Source organism: Centrocercus urophasianus, unplaced genomic scaffold (assembly GCF_019232065.1).
Source record: "Centrocercus urophasianus isolate 14NV4802_14NV808 unplaced genomic scaffold, USGS_Curo_1.0 seq_58, whole genome shotgun sequence".
Taxonomy (NCBI): domain Eukaryota; kingdom Metazoa; phylum Chordata; class Aves; order Galliformes; family Phasianidae; genus Centrocercus; species Centrocercus urophasianus.
Window position 1 is genome coordinate 950,141 of NW_024885177.1, and position 12,515 is coordinate 962,655.

The 12,515-nt window shown below is 43.4% G+C and overlaps 1 protein-coding gene across 1 annotated transcript in view; it reads left to right on the forward strand.

Annotated features, from left to right (window-relative positions):
- Positions 1 to 12,515, forward strand: part of STC1 (stanniocalcin 1) — a 153,135-nt gene that overhangs the window by 32,249 nt on the left and 108,371 nt on the right. The window lies entirely within an intron of this gene.

Consider the following 12,515-nt stretch of genomic DNA (forward strand, 5'->3'; position numbering starts at 1 on the left):
TTAACTTGTCCACGTCTTCAAAATGTTACTCATCTCTGCAAAGAAAGCTTGTCCATTCCACTCTCTTCTGTGTACTTTTTGCCCTTAGAAGGGAAGCTGTTAATCTCTTAAGAAGGGGAAAAAAGCCAACATAACAAAATTCACCATTGATGTTTGCAGGCTTGCTGCCACCCTCATCAGTGAGGTCGCATCTATTTATCCCAGTAGCTCAATTCATCTCTGAGCTTCAGTCTTCATTCTCCTTCCTAGCAGGGATGACTGCTGTTCCTGCTCTGCTGCTGACAAAGGGACTGTTGTCTGCACAGCACAATGCAGTGCCAAAGATAGCTGAGTTTGCATTGAAAAAGGGTCCTCACTGGTTGTGTGTGGTTTCTCCAGAGTATGATTGCTTCTGATACCCACTGTAACTCTGTTCAAATCAAATAACTCGATTTTCTGCTTAGCACTGTAGTGGAGGTGTACTTGGAGCCCGTATCAGCTAAACCCATATCTTGGCTAGTGAAATACCCCTGCATTCTCATTGATACAGACTTGGAGGTTGGTATTTAGTTAGCAGATATAATTGCATTTATAACGAAGTCAGTGTACAGGAGAATTAAAGAGGGAGTGGTACATGACTTCATTGGCTTGAATATGTTAATTCAGCTTTGCACGGCGACTTTAACAAAGTGCCAGATTGCTTGCAAGTGAGAGAACTCCTATGGAATAACTTAATCTATTTGACAGTGTTGCAGTATGCAATGATTTTGTTCCTGCAGCTGAGACTTCATCTTGCCATAGTGCCACTGATTATTATTCATCTCTTCCCGTGCATAAGGCCAGACCTTCTGTCTAACACAGATCCCTGCAACCTTCAAGAGCTTGTCAAGAGTATCCAAAAGTAGGACAGAGCTGAGTGATGGCCTAGTAATGTGTTGCAACATTTGGTTTCAGTTTCCTGCCAGTCTAAATTGCAGTCCCAATGTATAAACATCTCTGTGCAGGCGTAGTAGCAAAGTGTCACCGTTTAGCTTCATGCAAATGGCACAGTAGTTTCTAGGAGCTTGGAGCAGATGTCATCGCTGGGGTGATTCTTACATTAATTTGGTTTCAAGACTGAAAACTCACGTGCCAGAGGGAATAACTCATGAGGTTTGTAGGCAGCTTTGGCCTTGCTAGCTTGTCATGCATGGACTGAGATGTCTAAGCTTCAGGTAGTTCTAGCTCAATAAATGAAGTTTATTACTCTGGTTCTTATTGATTTTGAGATTCTCAGTGGTGCAATGGCAAAGATTTTCCAAGTTTCTTAATGTGGCCTTCAGGTGATGTTCTTTTACTTTACAGGAATGCCTTTCATAGTAGAATATGACAGCATTAGTGTACTTAAAGCATACTATAATATTTACTTACCCATTATATTTATAAATAAGTTTGGATGTTAAATGATCTCATCAGCAAAATTAGAACATGAATACTTGAATTCTTTCTGCTGAGCTGAAAAGAAACCTGAGCTCCAGATAGCATTTCCTTATCTGGATCTTGCTTCAGACAAACTCTGTTCACTGGTGCAACTGGTTCTGGATGTTCAGAACTGGTTTGCTTCTCAATATCATCAATTGCATTAAAATGATGTTTATTTTTGCTGGGAGGCTGAAGCATTTTGGTTAGGTCTCTTTTGAACTAAGACATCAAACACAGGAGTGTCGCAGGAGTGGGTCACAAGCTGAGATGTTTGCCACGTACTCCATGTACTGGAGCAGCAGAGCACGAGGCAGCTGGCACTGGGCAAAGGGAAGGATAAGTACCAGAAAGTACCTTGCCACAACTTGCTTGTGCCTTTTCTGAGCACACATCCTCTTTCCTAAAACAAATGTGGCATTTCTCACTGACTATAATTGCAGTTTCTCTTTGCTCAGTGCTGGGCCAAAGTTTGAAAATCTAGGGTTCAGTGCAATAGCTCCAGTCCATGCCCACCCTCGTTCTGTGAGCTGGTCTTTAATGCTGCATGTGTTTTTGGTGAAGCTGACAACATTCACAACAGCCCATTCTGTCAGGTATCAAGAGGAAAATGATAAAAACCACCCAGAGGATCAATGACATGTTGATGTAATGGCACTCAGCTGCTCCTACACTCAGCCAAAGTGATGGCAAGGGAACTTGTAACCAGCTTGACAGGAAGAGCTGTAGTGGATTGACCCCAGCCAAACCATCAGTGTGCCTGACAGTAAACATCCATCTGAAAACTCAGAAGTCAGAGGGCAGCTGTGAGCCCTGAAGTCTCTGCAAAAGGCAGGGAAATGGGATCAGTACCTGAGGGTTACAGATGCTGGCATGCAGATGGCTCCTGTTTTTGGTGTTCATGGCATCTTTGAGCACTGTTCCTACTGGGTTGCTACTGAGCATGGTGCCAGTGCAACTGGTAAATAGTGATGTCAACATGGTGCACAAATAAAAGAGGCTGAAATTTAAGTAGAGTCAGTGTCCAGAGACACTCGTGTGCAAATCAGGTGTTTTGCAGCACATGAGATCACACTGTGCTGTTGCCACAGAACTTGTTCATATGGGAGGATTCCATGCCCTGTGTGGAGCAGGTGATGTTCGTTTATTGGTGTTCAAGAAATGTTTAGATGTTGTACTAAGGGATGTGGTTTAGTGAAAAACATTGGTGGTGGGTGGATGGTTGGACTTGGATCATCTTGGAGGCATTTTCCAACCTTGGTGGTTCTGTGATTCAATCCCTGCTTAGTGAAGAATGTTCAGAAGGTTAAATGTTGGTTTTTGTCTTACAGATTTCACTGTTTGTTCTTAGGTGTTCTGGAATATGCAGTACAGCTGGCTTCATATGTTTTAAATTATTTTTGTGTGTTTTTCAGAATTAATACTTGATCACTGTTAACCTCTCATTAAAATGCATTGCTTCTAAATCCCATTACGAATACTTATAATCAAACAGACAACTTGAGTTGCAGGCAGCAATTTAGTGAGTTATAGCAAGGATTCAGCTGCAATGCAGAAGGGAACTTAGTGTGGAGAGGGGAGATCCATGATTTGATGCATTATTCAGAGGTAATTTGCATTGAACTGTCTTCCTATATCTACAATGCAGAGTGCTTTACATCAATGCAGGGTTTGGCACCAGCAGGTTTCTTACTGCTCACCTTCCCCTTTTCCTTCTGGGAGGGGGAGATGCTGTTCTGTGTATCTGAGTACAGTAAGTAGCTGAAGAAGGTCAGACTGTGAAAACGTGACGTAATTTGTCCTTTCAGTGCCAGGGACAAATGCTGATGCCATCACTTAGCAAGTGGATTGCTGTACCTCTGCCTTGTTGAGGCGGAGTGGGAGAAATGCAGCAGGGTGAAGGGGATCTATGAGTGGGTGAGAAAAGATGCTCCTTAATTAAAAGCTGAATCCACGCTAAGATGTTATGCTGTGTTCAGAAGCTTTAAATTAAGCTGGCCAGGCAAAGCAGTCCAGACAGTTCACATGCTACAGGTTGCCTTCTTGTTGTAAGGCTTTTTAACCATGGCTGAATAGAAAAAGGCTTGCAGCAAAACTGCTGCCAATTAAGTTGGTCTCCTAAATAGGAATGTTAAGAAACATTGCCACTTGTCAGCTGTGTCTGCATGCCTTAGATTGGTGCTTAAAACAAAACAAATGTTATGGGGAAAATAAGCCTGCTGTGTTTATCTATGTAATTCTTCATCTTTCACTCTGTGCTGTGAAATCGAGTCCCATAAATTCTCCAGATGAAGTAATCAGAGTGTGGTTCCACTTAATCCATCCGTTATTTTTAACCTTGACACGAAGATTCTTGATGCTGCTTTTCTCCCTGTTTCTGTTAGTTTTCCTTAATTGCTTCTCTTGGCAGCAGCACATTTCAGCTGTCCCAGTGCAATCTTCAATACCCTCTGGGAATGTTCCAACAAAGGTTTCTGCAGAGTCAGCTTTTCTCAAAATAAAGCAGATACCGAGGTTAACATAAGAGTGCACGCCTTGAGGTCACATTGTATTTTTTTCCCCTACGTATAGGAAGGACAAGATTGCCTTGATATCCTCTCTTTCCCTGGATACCTCAAAATGAAACTTACCTTAGACATTAAAAGGTTTCTTGCTTATTTGGAACCTACTTTTAAGTTAAAATACTCTTGTATTCTTCAAATTTCAGCCAGAGCTCTGAATTGTATGATGACAAAAAAAAAAGCTGTTGTCATTTTGTCCTGACCCATGTGATTATTTTTGTTGAAAATCTTGCTTTAAGAAGGGAATGAAGGACGAACCACAACCTATGAGCAGCACAGACATCGCGAGCTCTGCCACAAATACACGCTTGAGCAAGATGGATTCTTTGAAGTGAAGCAGCCTGCTGCTCTCCACTACCTGCTGTGGAAGGATTCCCATCAGTTGTGCTGCCTTGAGACGTTCATAAAGAGGCTGAAGGTGTTGGGTTTAAGCAGGGGATGTTTCATCTCTGAGCTGCAGCAGCCTCAGATGCATGTGACCCTCCTGCAACAGGCGTTTTGTTAAAGACAGATCTGAAGATTCATAGGGCACACATTCAGCCAGTTTGTTACAGGTGTGAGATATGAGAGCAATTCTGCTGTTGCCTCATTTCAGTGAAGCACTGACAATTAGTCTCTGGCATAGGTACAGTTCAACATCTCTGCCTCTGTCAAAGTTCCTTGATTATGGGGTTTCTTGGGTACTGATTTTTTTTCCAGACGAGGGAATGTCATCAATACTTTGTTTGAAAGCTGATCTTACAGAAAATTACCCCTTTAATGTCACAGAATTACCCCCTAGGCGGCTTGTTGGCATTTCACTGATGGTTTGAAAGGTTGTGTTGCTGTGCAGGTCAGCATTTCTCCAAACATCTGACCTTACTGACACAGCACACTCCTGCCTATGCCTGCAGGTGAGCACAGCCCTGTATGAACACCCAACTCGGCATTTCTTTCTTGCAAAGCGAAGGTTTTTCTCAGGGGCTGATGGTAGTAGCTCTAAATCAAACTCAGAAAGCAAACAGCAGCCTCCTTGTTTATAGCAGATGTTTAGCTTTGGGAACAGACTGCTTTCTGCAGGCCTAAGGACCAAGAATTTGAGACTGTATGGGAAAAGTGAGGAAACTGCCTTGTGAGCACAGACTTGATCTCTAGAGGTCCCTTCCAACCCCTCCAATTCTGTGATTCTGTGAAACCTGAGTTCTTACAACTTCCTATTTTGCCTTTGACAACTGCTGCCCTGGTGACTTTGGGAAGATCATGTAAAGCTGCAGCCTTCCAGATGGGGAAAAGTGAGGCTGTAACACTGAACTCCAATATGCTGACTGTGCAGGGCTATTTGGAGGATTAATTAATGCTTCCAAAGTACTTTGCAAATCCCAGGTGCTGGTCAGACAATACAAATGCAAGCAATTGTCTGATTCCTTCAGTATGTGCTACTCGATGCTGAGCTGTTCTTTGGCAGCAATGCATGGTGCCATGATGCACAGTGGTTTCTATTTCCATCTTCACACCCAGTTTACACTCCTGATTATAGGATGTAAGCAAGAGTGCAGGACCCAGAGCAGTTTTGGCAGCTTCCCCTCACTGAGTCATCACTTAATCTGTGCAGCAGCCTCTGGAAATTGGGTTCCAGCTTGCACGTGAAGAAGCCCACATTGCTATTGCATGTGGTAGAAGCAATGGTGGGGCATTTTATTTCTTAGAGTGGGAATCTGGAAGTTGGGATTAAAATCCTTATATTACTGTTTTAATTGAGTTTCCATGGTGGGACTACAGCAGACAACCCCCTAGATAATAGCATCCTTCTGAAGAGGTTGTGCATGGCAGGATGCAAGGGCAAGGCTTAACTGAAGGGAGGCAGATGTTGTAGGGTAGAATTATGGACATGAGGTTGGAAAAGATCATGAAAGGCAACCCCAACCCATCCCCACCGTGCCTTCTAACCCTGTCCCTCACTGCCACGCATCCACACCTATTGAATGTCTCGAGGGATGTTCTTCTCTATGGAATATCCAGGAGGTTTTCTATGCACTGTGGAATCGCACTTCATCTTGCAGCAGCTCTATCATCCTTAGGCCAAGGAACAGCCTTGTATAATGGCTGCTGCTGTACTAGTTGGAAGAGCTCTGTGAAGAGGGCTGGCTGGCAGGTTCCCATGCAAATCCTGTTTTTAAACAGCAAATTACTTGTCAAGTAAATGGAAGCTGGCACAAATTATTCTTGTTCACATATAAAAACTGATTTTCAGAGATTAAAAACTATGACATGAGTGTGATGTGCTCTGAATTCTTAATTCATACGGTTTGGATTTTTTTTTTTTGGTGAACTGATGAGGGAAGATATATGGGTGTGTTGTGGGTTTTTTTGGCAAGGAGTGAAGGCTTACGTTAAACCTGCAAGAAGTCTGACTTTTTATTTTCCCCTCCAAAGAGTGGGAGCAGCCAAAGGAGAGATCTTGGAGAGAGGTCACAGCTTGCACGCTTCTGTCTGCTGAAACAAGCATCTCTTACCCATTGCACAGCTCTGCAATGTTTTGGTGGGTCAAAGCTCCTAGAATTAGGTGCAGGTATTGTTTAGGTTGTGGAGACACAAAAGCATGTAGAAAAGGAGGTATGTGATTCAGGAGGAGTTTTCTGTTGTGTGGACACCCTCAGCCCCAGCAAAAATGTTTTACATCAGTCACTTCTCTGCAGCCTGAGGAATGGATCCTTGTATGCCCTGAGATTAATTGCTCAAACCACAGGTATAGTCTAAGGTAAATTATTTTCTGTATACCTTAACTATGGCTATTAAAGCCAACATAACAAAGTTAGGGACTGCTACAGCCATCCATTCCATACCACTTGCACAGCCATCTCAAGAAATTCTTGAGGCCAAGCACTGCACATCAACCTGTTGATGTAGATTTTATAAGTATCATAGCATTTTTTTTTTTAGCTGAAACAATTTGTTTTCTTTCTACTGTTTGCAGAATAATCCCCCCCGCACACCTTGAATTATGAATTTCCCTTCATTTTGCATGTCCTTTCAAAGTCCTTTCTGAAGATGGCGTTTTGGATATATTTTTTCAGGAGTCTGTGTTCCCACCTGCTAATGTGTTTAATATAAATTTACTGCCTGTCCTTGCTGATTACATTATGCATTCTGCAGTGATGGACTTCTTAATAAAGTGAATATGGGAGACAGATTTGATAAAAGACATGCCACGTATAATGAAGTTCAATGAAAATAAAAGCTTTTGGTTTTGGTGCCCTGCCCATTAACTTAAGTGTGATTGTATTTATTGTCTGTCAGACAGCTCAACAGGAGCTTAGTCAGAAAATGCAATTTTAGTGTAAAGAAAGGGAAGGTGGGGAGGGAAATAGCCCACTGCTCACAAACCCTATTGGCACAGACTGCCTGGGGAGGTGATGGAGACACTGACCGTGGAGGTGTTCAAGAACCGTGTAAATGTGGCACTGATGTGCTTTAGAGCAGTTACAGGCAGGGGTTGGCCAAGAGGTTGGCCTCAGTTGGGCTAGATGACCTTAGTGGCCTTTCTAACCTTAATGATTCTGTGATCCACAAAGCAAATCGTGGCTGAAAGGGATGGGAAATGCCATTAATGGCAACAGCAGCCAACTGGGAAAGGAGCAACGTTAGCAGTTCCAGCCAGGGTCTTGTGTCTCCCAAGCTTAGAGACAGGGCACACTGCAGCACCCACGCCTTGCAGCAGGGTTGAGCACCAGCAGCTCTCACTTCACAGCAGAAGAGTGGTCCAAATCCCAGCTTTTGCAAAACCTCCCACTTTCTGCCTCCCCTGCAGCTGCTGAGATACGGTTTGCATCAACACAGTTTGCTAAACATGTCAAAATCGATCTGAGTGAAAGATGCTCTGCAACGTAGGGATGGATTCCTCCACCCTACGTTATGTTGTGACTTTCCTAACGAGGCACAGTGTGGAAGATCGACAGGCCAAACGTTACCACCTCTTTTTTCATATTGAGTAGCACTTTCTAACAGGTTTATTCCTGGTAAAGGCAACTGCTGGTCCATGAATATCTTAAAAACTAATACCGGAGCTTCTGCGTTGCTCCCACGCACTGTGGTGCACTTTGCAGATGCTCAGAATTTGCTTTTTTTTCCCCTCTTTCAGTTTGGGGTAATTTGGCACGTATCTCACAAACATCCGTGCTGCTCGGCGCATTTTAAATAAGCAATGAGAAGATTCTTCTGATTGCTGTGTTTCTAGCGATGGCAGTGATTTTGTGAGTAACTCCATGTCAGGATGGCTTTAAAAGCAGGGAAAGGGTAATATGAAGAAGGAGGAGGTAAAATTCCTAATATCATCATAGAATGGTTTGGTTTGGAAGGGGTGTTTAAGATCATCCAGTTCTTTCTCCCCTGCTATAGGCAGGGGCACCTCTCAGTTAAACAGATTGCTCAAAGCAATTCAAGGGAAACCAGATAATGTTACCTTGGTGTGAACTGGAGCTCCTTTTTGTACTGATAGTGAAATCTTGTGTTAAGTTTAAAGAGTTTTGGGTCCAATTTTATCAGTGTAAGGGAGAAATCTGTCTGTGTGGTGCATGCAGACCCACTATGGAAGAGCCCAAGCCTGGAACCCACTTTTTTCCCTTCCCAGTGCATCTGGGACAGCACAAGTTGTTTTAATTCACCGGTTTTACACTAAAAAAAGAAGGAGCAATTTCACCAGGTTACCTAAGGTTCCCTGTCCTCATTTGTAGAGTTTTTTCTGCCTGCACTCTGCTGTGGGTCATTAATATTTCAGGTATATTTCCCATCCGGCTACATGCCTGCAGCACACAGCTGATTCTAGCATGAAAAATTCACAGCAAATTACAGCTCTCTGATGGTTGCTGGGTGATTTGGGGTCCTGCTGTGCTTTGTCTCTTCCTCTTGTCCTTTCTGGGTGTCCCCTCACCCTTTTTGGATGGTGGTCTGCTGCAGTGTGTTGGGACCTGTGCAGGGTTATTTGTGTCATTTGTAGGGATTCTCAAAATGATATTAGCAAAAATGATATTAGAGAGGTGGTTATGTGAGAATTGTTTTATAAATGCTTTAGTCATCCTTATGGTTCCCTTCCAATGTGGGATTTTCTATGATTCTTGTCGTCATAGCATTAAATGAACCAATACAGGAGCTGTTGTGTGAGCAAATCTATATGCTCAAAAAAGAAGGAGAATAGGAAAGGCACAGACATATGGCGTCAAAGGCTCAGAATGTGGCCCTTGTGGGTTCAGCTCAACGTGGTGTTGAGCATCTCCTCTGCAGCCAGCTGAGGTTTGAGAGACAGTCAAGGAGAGGAAAGGGGAACTGGTGTCCTCATTTCAAACACGTGGAGATAAAGCATGGGGAACTTAAGGCTGGAACTGAGTTTCCAGGTGAGTGAGCTTAATGTGGGTGCACAGAAGATGCTAAACCCTTCTGAAAAGCCAGCTCTTGACTACAGATGTTAAGTGCCGAGAAATCTGACCAGTGGCCTGGGAGTTGATCCCTTGGCATCTTCTGAGAGGCAAAGAGGGAGTCTTGCCATGAGATCTGGCTGTAAACCAGAAGTGAAGGCGCTGTATGTAGAAAGTGGAGAGGTGTGGACTTGTAACAGATGCCTACAGTGAAGTACGTAGGTGCTCAGTTGGCATTTCTGCATCTGTTTCAATTCCTTGACAGTAACTGTGTTTTTCTGTTTTCTGTTCAAGTCATCTCATGGGTTTTCTACTGTTACAAAGCCTTATTGTGGAGCATGGCTGGGCAGCAGGGCTTTTTGGATGAAAGTTGTAAAGCATCTTTAGCAATTCATTGCAGCACTTGCACGGGAGGTATTCACTGATGGGATTCAGGGACACATCTGTGGCAGCAGCAAAATGGACATGGAAAATACATTACTCTGGTGCACTTCAGGACATGAAAAAATAGATTGCGTGTATGGCAGAAGAGCGTTTCATTTCCTCCTACACGCACGAACATGCGTAACAGGCTTTTTCTGAGCTGAGAGCACCCAAGCTTTGTCCCCACCTGTACAGAGACTTCAGTCTTTCACAATGTTTTTTGACTGCTGAGGAGAGGAAAGTGCTGTTTTTGAAGTCCAGTTAAGTTGTATTATTCCTCCTGTTTATCCTCCTGCTTGGTTCTCTGTGCTCAGAGCTATTTCAGTGGGTACATGACCAACATTACCCTCTGGTCCTGGGTATCAGCCTACATCAGTCCCATGGAAACTGCTCTCTACTTTTTAATAGCTCTTGCAGACACATCTATCAATGTTTCAGCCTCTGCTTTTTTTTCCCTAGACCTTCAAAAGGCCAGGGCCATGCATTATGCAGAATTATTTATGGATTAATGTCAGTAACAGCCCATTAATATCTGTGCCACTGTTCTAAAGATGGCTTTAAAGTGATCCAGGAGCCGTGGCAATTGCTGGTGACCCAGCAGACATCCCTGCTCCTTCCCCAGGGCCTCCCATTTCCTCGGCACCAGAGGAAGATCAGAAGCTTCCAGCAGTGAGATGTTGGGAAGTTATCAATAAAGTGATGATTAAAGGCTGGCATTTCTCAGCCTTTGGTAAATAATAGTAAGTAGCTGATGGCTGAGGTTCACATTTACTGATATTATCAGTCAGTGACAAATGACGTTGTATCCAAAGACATTCATTTCATGGCACTGGAGAGACATTATCCCAGCTGGGTGGTGGATAGTAGGGTCTGCATTTTGAGGTCTTTCAGCTAGGAAATCTGCAGTGTTTCCATGAATCTTGTCTGATTTGCATGCCGGTAGATTCAGCCTGCAGCCTTTCATTCACTTACTGTGGTGGTAATGATTTATGCAATGCTATGAGGCTATCAAAAATCTACTATAAGGAAGCAAAAAAAAAAAAAAAAAATCAATTAACGTGCTGCTGATGGTGTCACGTTTGCAGGGTTGGGCTGAGGCAATTTATTAGTTGCCTGGTGCCTCTGTGTCTGAAAATGTGAACATGCTCCAGTCTCCCCACTCTTCCTGGCAGATGATGTCCTTGCTAATGTGTCTGAATCCATAGCTCAAGGTCAGAGGATGCAGTATATTCAGAATTGATTTGTTTGAGGTGATAGCTGTCATCCGATAGCCAGCAAGGGAAGCTTCATCTCCGTGCCCCATTGCCCTCTAATGGCTGGTGCTGCACTTGCACAGCAAAGTGAACGACAAAAAGGGCCAAATAGGGGATGCTGAGGAATATGGTGTGTTACGATGGTCCAGTGTGTGTTTATTGCCAGTAGACTCCAAATTGTTTGTAATGAAGATTGCTTTGAGGGGTGCAAAGAGCAAAAGGGAGGGGAAATGGCGGTGGGTGGTGAATCCAGAGGTGAGAGAGGATCAGAAAAGAACTTTTGTGTTCCTCGTGGAGATGGAGTGCTTGCTCATACGATGCATACACACATGTATGTGCATGCAGGAAGGTAGAAAACATAAGTTGCATCTCTGCTTGTTCACTGATTTTCCTGTGCCAAAGGTCCCCCTGTATCCTGCTACATGATGCTAGCAGATGGGCTTCTGTACGTGTGTATGGCAAAACAAGCTGAGCAAGGGATGCTTAACCAGGAATAATGAGACAGCTGGACCAGCTATGGCAATTCAGGATGACTGAAGATGCCTTCGAACACTTTCCTCCTGCAGTAGAGTCTTTCTGACAGTAGATGTCACATTTGCACAATGGAATACTGAGCTGCTATGTGGGGCTGGGACAGATTGGACTATTCTTTCAGTCTGTGGGTGCTGAGGTCATGAGAAGCCGTAAATCATAGAATCATTTGAATCGGAAGGGACGTTTAAAGGCCATCAGGTCCAACTCTGCAATGAACAGGGACACCCACAGCTTGATCAAGTGCTCAGAGCCCTGTCCACCCTGACCTTGGGCGTCTCCAGGGATTGGGCATCCACCACCCACCACCTCTCTGGGCAACCTGCTCCTGTACTTCACTGCCCTCATCACAAAATGCTTTTTCATTACATCCAGTCTCCCCTCTTCTAGTTTGAAACCACTTTCCATCATCCTATTGTAATCTGCTAAAGAATGAGTCCTCTTCTCCCTTACAGCCCCCCTTTAGATACTGAAAGTCCAGCTTTACTGGTTAACAGGCAGGGTTTTGCAATACTTTATGGTCTTTTGGGTCCAAATTATAAGTTTTAGGGAGTTGGCACTGTTCTAAATGATCCCATGTGTATTGTTTACAAATGATGATTGTTTAATTGGAGGCACATCATAGAATTGTAAGATGGGTTGGAAGGGAACTCAGAGATCATCTAGTTTTCCAATATAATACTTTTAATATAGAAAACATTGTAAATACATTAATTACAGTTCATTTTAAAAAGTTCTAAATCTTTATATGACAGTCAAATATGGATAGATTAAAATCCATTTCTGCCTAAATAAGGGAACAGTTATCTAAAGTGGAAAAAGCCACATTCTTCCAAAACTACCTCAGGCCTCAAACTGAAGATGGTAATTTCATGATATCCGTGTTTTACAGGGCCTGTGGTAACTAGTAATGTCAAAGCATA